This window comes from Drosophila mojavensis, unplaced genomic scaffold, assembly GCF_018153725.1.
Source record: "Drosophila mojavensis isolate 15081-1352.22 unplaced genomic scaffold, ASM1815372v1 contig_72, whole genome shotgun sequence".
In the NCBI taxonomy this organism is placed as follows: domain Eukaryota; kingdom Metazoa; phylum Arthropoda; class Insecta; order Diptera; family Drosophilidae; genus Drosophila; species Drosophila mojavensis.
This window is the reverse complement of record NW_025318897.1, coordinates 2,282,780-2,293,719: the sequence shown is the minus strand read 5'-3', so window position 1 is coordinate 2,293,719 and position 10,940 is coordinate 2,282,780. Positions and strand designations below refer to the sequence as shown.

The following is a 10,940-nucleotide window of genomic DNA, read 5'->3' as shown; positions in this document are numbered from 1 at the left end:
TCTGTACATTTTGTTGTTGGCGGTTTTAGATGTCGCTCGCTTTGACATCTTCGTGCGCTAGTGATCGCTGGGCAGCCGACGTAGGCCCTTGACCCTTGCCTACGCTCGCTTGCTCTCGTTTCGGTGTGTGTGTGTGCAGCAATTCTTTTGCCTGGAATGCGTGCGGCTTGTTGTTGTTTTTCCGCTTTTCGCTTTCGCTAGACAAATACATAATTTCAGCTGCGCGCGTTGTTGTTGCGCATGTACCGTATATGAGTGCTGCTTGCGCATGCACTGCTTTGTTGTTGTATCTATGCATTGCGCATGCACTGACAGCTAAGTTTTTCGGCGCAGTACTGTACACTGCTTGCTGTTGTGCGCGCGCAGTTCAAACAAATTGTTGTTGCGCACCCACATACCGTCATTTTCTTGGTGGCAACTGTAGTTTTCCAGTCACAGATGCGTTTCGCAACCGAAATTATGCACTTTTGATCAAAATTCTGTCGTCTTTTTTTCTCTTCTTTTATTATTATTTTTTTTTTTTTAAATGAGAAGCAATACACTTCGCTGTGTATTCACTCCCTTTTTTTTTTTTTTTTTTTTTTTTTTTGGAAAAAAAAAACAAAACAGCTCTATTGTTCACCCGTGTCTCCTCTCCACGGCTTGAGATCCGCCACATGCGCCGTCCTGGTCCGCTTTTCTGCCTCCGACCTTATCCGGCAGATGACTGGAGACACAAAACTGGCCACTATATATGGGCCTCCATAGCGTGGCGCCAGTTTTGCTGCGAATCCCTCTGCGGCATTAGACAAGTGGCGTTCCTTTGCCCACACCTTGTCACCTACGGCCGGCTTCCACTGCCGCCTCCGTAGGTTGTAATGCCGCACCTGATCCTGTCCAGCTCTCTCCAGGTTCCGACGCACGATCTCAAACACTTCGCGCATCTTGCTGGCTCTCTCGACTGGGGTCTGTGCCTCCTGGCCTGTGCCGATCGTTTGCGCGTCGAACAGTGATTTGGGCAGCCTAGGCTCTCGCCCTTGCGTGATGAAGGCGGCCGAATATCCTGTGGATGCTGACACGCTGCTGTTGACCGCCAACGTCAACTCCGGCAATGCGTCGTCCCAGCATCTCTGGTCATCTCCAGCGAACTGCGCAATCATCGTTTTCACTGTCCTGTTGACCCTCTCAGTGGGATTCTCTTGAGGTGTGTATGGTGCTGTCAGCTGGTGGCGCACCCCAAGCTCCTCTAGAAACACCTTGAATGCCCGACTGGTGAATTGGGTGCCATTATCCGTAATGAGCACCTTCGGCGTGCCGAACCGCGCCAAGATCCGCTCTCGAAATGCCTTTTGGAGAGCCGCGCTATTCGCACTCCGCAGCGGCACCATCTCCGTCCATTTCGAGAAGCGGTCTATAAAAACCAAAAGCATAGTGTTCCCATGCTTTGATCTCGGCAGTGGGCCAACAAAATCGGCACAAACTGTTGCCCATGGCTCCTCGGGCACCTGTGTCAGCATTTGCCCAGCAGCTTGCAGCTGACTGGGCTTATATCGCTAACACACCTCGCAGCGCTGTATGTATCTTCTCACATCCCGGTACATACCTGGCCAGTAATACCGCGCTGCCACCCGAGCGATAGTTTTTCGGCTCCCAAGGTGTGGGTGGCTTCAGCTCGGCGATAGCGGCCACTTTCTCTGGATCCGTGCAAATGCCATCCTCCGTGACCTTGTGACCCAGATACTTTAGCTCTTTCTTGAAGAAATCGCACTTGTCGATGTTGATCCTCAAGTTGGCTGCCCGCAGTCGCCGGAACACCTCTCGTAGGTTGTTCATATGCTCCTGTCGCGTCCGGCCGATGACGATGATGTCGTCCAGGTAGGCAAAGGCATGGGGCATCATTTCTGGGCCGATCACTTGGTCCAGAGCTCGCTGAAACGTTGCCGGCGCAGAATGGAGTCCAAATGGCATCACTTTCCACTGAAAGAGCCCCTTTCCTGGCATCGTGAATGCCGTCAGTGGTCTGCTGGCCTTCTCCATCGGTATCTGGCAATACCCATCCTTCAAATCCAGGCTGCTGATGTAGCGCGCCTTTCGCAGCTGGTCCAGAATGTGATGCACACGCGGCAAAGGGTATGCATCTTTGATGGATCTGCTGTTTAGCTGTCGAAAATCCACACATAGCCGCCACTTCCCATTCTTCTTACGAACCATGACAATCGGCGCGCTATGTGGGCTCTTCGAGGGCTCGATGCAGCCTTTGGCCAGCAGCTCATCCACCTGCAAGTTGATCTCCGCCTGCATTTTGGGATTTTTGGGGAAGTAGCGCTGCTTTATGGGCCTGTTATCCTGCATCCTGATCCGGTGCTCCGTGATCCTGGTGGTGCCCTTCACATGCTGGAACTTCTCCAGCTCATGCCTCAGGAAAGCATCCACCTCTGGGTCATTGTGCATAGGCGTTGGCTGTTCCATATTCGCCTCCATCGGCGTCGCTGGGTTCGCCTCCACGCTGGCCACAACCACGGATAGCTTCTCCTCCGGCTGTCCGCTCGACTGTGGAATTCTTGGCTCGACCTTCAATGTCAAGCCACCGCACTCCAGTGTGGTGCCCATGCTGGCCAAGAAATCCCAGCCCAGCACTAGATCTTCGATCACTCCTGGCAGAATCAGCAACGGAATCTGTATTTGCTGATTCCCCAGGCTGATCGTCGCCTCCAGTTGTGAGTCCACCTGACTGCAACTGCCGTCCGCTAAGCGTATGCGCCGCCGTGTAGCACGCACCACGCCCACTCCTCTGAGCTCGTCAGCAAGCTTTTCGCTGATAAAGCTGCTTGTGGCTCCCGTGTCGATCGTAGCTCTTTGTTGAGTGGCTCCAATGGCCACGATCGCCGACATCTGGCTGCCTTCATCCTGGAGACGGCCCACTAGTGCCTGGGGGCTCTTGACTGCTGCTCCCGCTCGCCCCTGGATGGCGGGTGTCGCTTCTCGTTTCCCGACTGGCAACAGGCAAACGTTCTCACTCCAATGCGCCCGCACTGCTAGCAGAAATCCAGCGCCTTGTTGCGACACGTAAACGCGCGGTGCCCCTCCTGACCACACACTCGGCACGCCTTGGATGGATTCGGGATGTGTGTCCTCGTTCCGGTTGCGCCCTTCCTCGGCGCAGGAGAAAGTTTCGCCTCATCCTCCATGCGGCGATACTCCACATCGCCTCCAGCGTCGTCCATGGCCATCAGTCGTGACCGGCCAGGCCGTGGCTGTTGTCGTAACCTCTCGCGGTCCTTCTCCAGCTCCTCGAACTCATCGGCCAGGTGCATCAATTCCACTAGATTGTGGAATTGATACGGCCTGGCGTAAGCGCGCGGATCGGGCAGGCTGTTATTGTATATTAGCTTCATTTCGCGGTCTGCTCCATAGCGCAGAGGCCGCATGAGAGTCTGCATCTCCACCATGTAGACCTTAAAGCTCTCATCTACCATTTGCCTCCGGCGTTTGACGTCATCCTCCAGCTTCTCCAGATAGCCTCTGGGCAGGAAAAACTCCTGGAAGCTGCGCACGAATGTCGCCCACGCCGTCCAGTGCCGATTGTTGGCCACGTACCATTTCAAGGCCATGCCTTTCAGCAGCTCTGGCATCGCCCTTGGGATCATATCCAGATCCAGGCCCTATGTGTCAGCCGACCACTCCACCTGCTCCAAGAACTCCAAAGGCTTTGTGGTACCATCAAAACGGAAGCTCCACTCCCGCACTTGTTTGGCCACCTTTGGATATTCCTGAGCTGTGCTGTCGTGTCCTCGTGGCCTAATTTCCGGTTGCGGGGTGGATGTGGCTCTCATCTCACCCTGTCGCGTGTCCTGCAGTCGTGCTGCTGCGCTTGTGGAGGGCACACAGAGCCGCGCCACATGCGCAAGCTCTGATTCCAGGTCGTCCTCCGTGACGGCGGTCGTTGCCTCATCCCTGAGTGAGGCACGGCGTCCATGCAGTCGCTCCAGCTCGGCGATCCTCAGTGAGTAAGGAATGCTTCCTTCATTCCTCGCAACCCACTCGCCAAACTGCCTCCGCATAACGTCTAGTGTGCCTGACAAGCTCACTCCGAATTCGTCACCATAACGCAGCACTTCATCTTTTTTAAGATTGTATACCCACGCTCGCACCATATTCACAAGTATTCACTAATCACACTCTTATCGCAGGGCCCCACGTTGGGCGCCAGTTGTATGAAATGAAATGTACACGTCACTTATGTAAATGTATGCTGGCTCGCTGGTTTGCTTAGCGACGCACACCTACTGAGCGCTTGTTCAACGCACTCCGGCTGGGAGAGTGTTGTGCTAAACACGCTAGCTCACCGTAAGGATTTGAGAAACGCCAGGATCTGGATCTGTAAGCTCTGGCGGTTCGCCAGCTATGCCGATCTCTCCTACTATCTCGCTCACTCACAGCACAACACTAGCTTCGTTCACTCACAAGCACTTCTCTTACGCACGGCTACGCGAACTCACCCAGGTGTGCAGGCCTCGCTTACGTTGCTGATATGCACCGATGTCCTGATCGGCGCCTGCTGATGATCTGCAAGGATTCCCACTGGATGTCCTTGCTGTTCCCACGATGTCCTTGCTGTTCCCACGATGTCCTGGGAGTCCTGATTTACCACTCGCGTTGACTTTCACTTGACTTTCTTCACGCACTTTCACTATATAGCTTCTCACCGGTATATTTTCGACTTCTTTTTTGACTCCTTTTGACTTCTTTTGACTTCTCGTATGGAGCTGCTGGTGGCCTTTTATACCCCAGCCACAGGCCCTGCCTCTTGTGGTAACGGGGCCTGTTCGGCTCTGGAGCGGGGCCTTTCTGTTGCTCGTGCCCATAAAACGGTAAAGTGGCGTGATCTGGGTGACGCCACTTTCCCGCCAAATTGCGTGGCAGCCTCCCATTGGCCGAAGTACCGTTGTTGCCATGCGAGTGAAAACGTCCACTGCTATCACCCGGCCCGAACGGCACCTCGGCTAACGGTCATCGATGATCGTCGTGCGTACGACGCGAACCCATTGCTGAATCTGTAGGAGCGAAAGAGCCCGCCTCTACCAGGACTTTGACCCCCCTTCCAGTGCGAGGGTCGCTCCTACAGTATTCGCGTCGCTGTGTGGAGCAACATGTATATGCACGTATATGCATATAAACGCACAGCAAATACATACGTTTATATACATTAATACGTGCATACCTATATTGCTCCTCACAAAGAATAAAATAAAACTAGAATAAGTGACCAAAGGGTAGGTTAAGAGGAAATGAGATGAGATAGAATAAGATGGTAAACGCAAGCAAAATTGTATAAGACAAGTCAAAACAAGTCAAAACAAAAACAAGTAAGAAGACTCTAGTCGAGACTGCTCGACTAGGAGATACCCTGAACCCTCCAATCTGATAATCTAATCATACATACACACGCACGTATTAGAACGCGCTCTGCTAACTGTGCAGTAAGCAGCGACTGAGCTTGGGCTGCGCTGCAGTGTGGGCAACATTATAAGAATTTATTTGTTGAATAATTTGATTTCTAGACGTACAATCTTAATGAAACTTTCAGAACATAATCATAATGCTCAAATGTATAAACATTTCAAAGCATAAGTCTATAGTATTTGAAATACGCTTTTTACAGAGGTGAGGGTGAGGGGGTGGAAATAGGAGTGGGGGGTAAATTTTAACAAAAATCGAAATTGTATAAAATATATATAAGTCCACATTTAAAATTTGGAAGCTCTAGCTCTAAAGGTGTAGGAGATATAATTATAATATAATATCTAGCTTTCGATAAGGTTTTTAATCGATAATAAAATATCGAGAGTATTTATCGATATTTAGAGAAAAACTTGATATGCGCGTGATATACACGGACCTAGGAAACAAAATTTCTCTCTAGCTCTTATATCTTCTGAGATCGACGCGTACATACATACGGACGGACGGACGGACGGACGGACGGACGGACAGACAGACGGACAGGGCCAAATCGACTCAGCTCGTCGCCCTGATCAAGAATATATATACTTTGTGGGGTCTGCCACGCCTCCTTCTGCCTGTTACATACTTTTAACAAAACCATTATTCCCTGATTTCCCATTTTCAATGGGTTCAGGGTATAAAAAAGGAGAGAAACAAATAAATAGCGTCGGGTGGATCTACCAGCGGTGCAAGGAAGAGTTAATCACGAAAGCTCGAGAGTTCGGCCTGGATGGTGAGGGCCGAGTAGAGGATCTGAGGAAAAGACTCTCTACGTTCATACAAAGCAACAACTAGAGATCGAGAAGTGTTTCGCGAAGGGGTCCGGGTTCACTCTGGGAGGCGCTGCGCCAAGCATGGGCAGCCGAGCTTACCAGAAATCGGAGCCGGATTTACGAAAGGTTCAAGAGCAAGGCCCCGTTCAGACAGAGTCCCTGAAATTGGAGGAAAGGAGTTCAGCAACGCTGGAGAGGATGAGGCGCTATCGACGTCTGCGAAGACTGGTCGACAAGTCCCCGCGTCTACGATCCCGTCGGAGAGGTCCCCGCCCTGGGGGGTCGCCGAGCAAGTTCGTAAATGGGGCATGCGGTATGATGGCCGAACGGACCCGTTAGACTTCGTGGAGATCGTGGAGGAAAGAGCGATCACTTACGGCATCGAGCTGGATCGGATGCCACGGGCGATGAGCGAGGTATTCGCGGATAAGGCGGCGAAATGGTTCTTGACCGGCGGGTTGAGGGATTCATCGTGGGCCGATTTCAGGAGGGAATTTTTGGATTTCTTCCTCCCCGTATTTCGAGCGCCTGGAGGATCAAGTAAGGGCCGAAAAAAGAGGAGAAAATTTCAAAGACTACCTGATCGAACTTAGGTTGTTGATGCGGCAGGCACGATATAGCACGACGCAGGAGCTGTATCGAGCCTATGAGAACGCTGCCCCGGACTATCGGCTGTACGTGAGGCGTCATGACTTTGTCACACTGACGCAACTCACGCAGATGGCAGCCGAATACGAAAATGTTCAAGGACAGAGGAGGGAACAGGACAGAGAGGCTGCAGCGAGCAGAACGAAGGCTGCATGATCGAAGCCGGCCGAAAATCGACCGAACATCCCTTTCCACACACAGACGCCGGGACCCCAAACTAGAGGTCAGGCGGCAGGAGCACCGGTGACGCCCGCGGCGACATCTCAGCCTAGACAGCAAAGATGAGGCGAAGAATCCCCTTTCAGTGGAGGAGGGGAGGATCGTCACGGCGGTGGCTATTGGGGGTCGAGCGATGACGGCCACAATCAACACCGGGCCACACACAGTTGCATAAGCGAAGACTGTGTGCGCCGGCAGGCGATTCGAGGCGAAATCCAGGAGATGCAGTCATGGAAGTGAGTCTCGCAGGAAAGGTTGTAAAAATAACATTGCTCGTCATGCCGGCGATGCTGGACCACTTTATCCTGGGAATGGACTTCTTGTGCGCTATAGACACCACGTTGTATTGTGGCAACGCAGCGCTCACCATGAGGATGAAAGAGGAGCCGAACGAGAAAGCGTCCTTGAGAAGCGGGCCAAATATATCGATAGAGAGCGACCGGTCTGGAGGTCCGAAATCGCTTGCTCGACCAACGGTTCGTGGACAAGATCGGAAGAGAGGCCCCGAGGCACCGTGTTGGTCCCCGACGCAGAAAGGGGGCGCGGCGTCAGCGGGCAGAGGATTGCCGGTCGATGAGCAGAACACGTCGAAGAGGGGCGGGCCGCCCGCCCAGTCGATCAAGAGATGTCGCAAGACGCCGAAGGAAGAACTCGGGAAGTGTCCTCAGCTAGCGAGGACGAAGGATCGGGAAGAAGGGCCGGAGGAGCGTCCCCCGGAAGCTAAGTTGGTGGGATTGGAGGCGGAGGGCGTCGGTGAAATTCGGAGTAGCCAGTCACCGCGGAGTCCAATAGGCCAAGAAGAGGCCTGAAAGAGTTCCTGGAAGCGGAGCTGGCGCTTTTCGAGGGGCTGGACGGAGTGTCAAAATCGCCGAGCATAGCATAAGGATGCGGGATGATAAGCCTCTTAAGCAAAGATATTATCCCAAGAATCCGGATATGAGGAGAGTGATCGACGAACAGGTAGACGAGTTGATTCGAGCTGGAGCTATCGAGCCTTCGCGAAGTCCGCATAGTGCGCCCATCGTCTTAGTAAAGCAGAAGACCGGAGATTGTCGCATGTGTGTGGACTACCGACAGCTAAATGCACACTCAATCCCAGACGCCTACCCCGTTCCGCGGATCAATCACATCCTCGAGAGGCTGAGACACGCACGGTACATATCCACGCTGGACTTGAAGAGCAGATACTGGCAGATCCCCATGGCGGCGGACAGCAGCGAATGCAGGGCGTTCACGGTCCCGGAGAGAGGACTATTCCAATGGTGAGTGATGCCATTCGGTTTACATTAAGCAGGCGCTACGTTCCAGAGAGCGTTGGACACAGTAATAGGACCAGACATGGAGCCGCACGCTTTTGCGTATTTAGATGACATTGTGGTGATCGGCGACACGAAAGCGCAGCATGTGGAGAACTTGAGGGAGGTCTTCCGCCGATTGAGGAAAGCCAACCTTCGAATAAACCGGAAGAAATGTAGTTTCTTCAGAAAAAGGTTGGTCTATCTCGGACATGTCATCAGCGAAAAAGGGATATGCACGGATCCCGCAAAGGTCGGGGCGATCCGCCGTTTTCCGGCACCCTCGACCCTCAAGGAGTTACGACAGTGTCTGGGAATGGCATCGTGGCACGGGCGATTCGTATCGAACTTTGCGTCGATGATGGACCAATGACGAGACTCCTTAAGAAGGGCCAGACTCCCTCCTCCCTCCCTCTCCACCTGGAGTGTGGAGCGACGAGCAGGAGGAATCATTGAAGAAACTTAAAGAAAGTATCACGACTGCACCAGTGTTGGCGTGTCCCGACTTTTCGGCAAGGTTCGTACCACAGACGGACGCCAGCGATTACAGCTTGGGCGCGGTGCTCACGCAAGAGGTCGAAGGCGAGGAAAAGGTGATTGCATACGCTAGTCGGAAGATGCTGAAAGCGGAGCTCAATTATTCAGCCACAGAGAAGGAGTGCTTCGCGATTGTCTGGGCGATCAGAAAATGCGGTGTTATCTCGAGGGCTATCGATTTGAGGTGATTACAGACCACTTGGCGTTGAAGTGGCTCAACTCGATAGAGAGCCCCACGGGGAGGATTGCGAGGTGGGCACTGGAGCTACAACAATTTCAGTTCGACATCCGCTATCGACGAGGGAAATTGAATGTTGTGGCCGACGCACTCTCTCGACAACCTGTGGAAAGCTGCCAGCGAATGATGGAGGCCACTCCCCCTTGCAAGTGGATAACAAGAATGTGTGGGAGGATCAAAGAGGATCCAGAGAAATTCAAGGATTACGTTGAGGAGAACGGACAGCTGTACCGTAACCTTGGCCATCGGATGGACGATGAGGATTATATTCCCTGGAAATTGTGCGTCCCAACTCACCAGCGGAAAAGAGTGCTGCAAGAATGCTCCCACGGCGGGGCACCAAGGCGTGAGGAAAACGGTCATGAGGTTAGCACAGCGATACTACTGGCCAGGGATGTTCCAGATATGTAAGGCGATGCGAGGAATGTCAGAAGTTTAAGAGCGAGCAACACAAGCCAGCGGGTCAGATGCTGACTAGGCAAGTAGCAGAGCCCATGGCGATTCTGTGCGCGGACTTCGTGGGTCTCCTGCCTCGGTCGAAGCGTGGGAACACAATGTTGCTTGTGTTCCACAATGCGTTCGCTAAGTGGGCGGAACTGGTGCCACTGAGGAGAGCCACCACAGCGCTGCTGCAGGCAGCGTTTAGAGAGCGTATCTTTGGTCGATCCGGAGTGTCCAAGATGTTCGTCTGCGACAATGGCGCACAATTCGCGAGCAAAGGTTTTCGGTCGTTTATGGAATCTTTAGGGATGCGGTTACAGGTTACTGCCCCGTACTCCCCGCAGGAAAATCCTACCGAGAGTACGAACCGCACCGTAAAGACGATGATGACCCAGTACATCGAGGGGCACCAGAGCTCGTGGGATGTGCCGTTGCCGGAGATATCACTAACGATCAATTTTAGTGTCGCAGATTCTACCGAATTCACGTCTGCGTTCTTGATGATGGGTAGAGAGCCTCGGCTCCCGTCTGCTCTCTACGACGAGGTTACTCCCAGGTCGGCAACGAGGGAAGTCGACTTAACAACAAGGAAAGAAACGATGAAAGAAATCTTCGAAGTGGTCCGTAATAATCTACAAAAGGCATCGAAGGCCCAGGGCAGGTATTACAACCTGCGTCGGCGAGAGTGGAGGCCCGCGCTAGGGTCGATGGTTCCGCTGCGACAGCACCAGCTGTCCAGCGTAACGGAGGGCTTCGCAGCGAAATTGGCGCCCAAGTTCGATGGCCCCTACAGGGTCGTCCACTTCATTTCTCCCAACGTGGTGCGGCTCGCTCGAGCGGGCGATCGGAGGAGGGTGACCAACCTTTCCCAGCTTAAGCCTTTCTACACTGAGGAGGAAGAGACCAGCGGAACGGCGTTGAGGAGCGAAACAGAGGAGGGGGAAGGATTCGATCGGCCCAAATCGACCATGGACGTGCCGCTCGAAGAATAGAAGAAACTCGATTGCTTGAACCCCGCTATTCCCTTCTTACCACCTTTTTGAGAAACCTCACTAATCTCATACTAACGCACTAACCGTTTTGGTCAAGAAGAGATCCGAAGGAGAGCGAGTACTAATGTTCTGATTCACACAGATAAACGAGATGGAGGACGAGGTAGTGACGATTAGCAGCGACGAGGAGTGGGAAGAATCACGGGCTACGCCGGTGCGCCTGGAGGACGGCAGCTCGCCGATCGCCGCCTTCAAATTAGTAGTAAGTTAAAGTTAAGATAGTTATAAGTTGTAATGAATAGCGAATATTGTT

At 52.9% G+C, this 10,940-nt stretch overlaps 1 pseudogene; it reads right to left on the bottom strand.

Annotated features, from left to right (window-relative positions):
• Window positions 1-577: 577 nt before the first annotated feature.
• LOC122757419 lies at window positions 578-3,611 on the bottom strand (annotated as a pseudogene).
• Window positions 3,612-10,940: the final 7,329 nt, after the last annotated feature.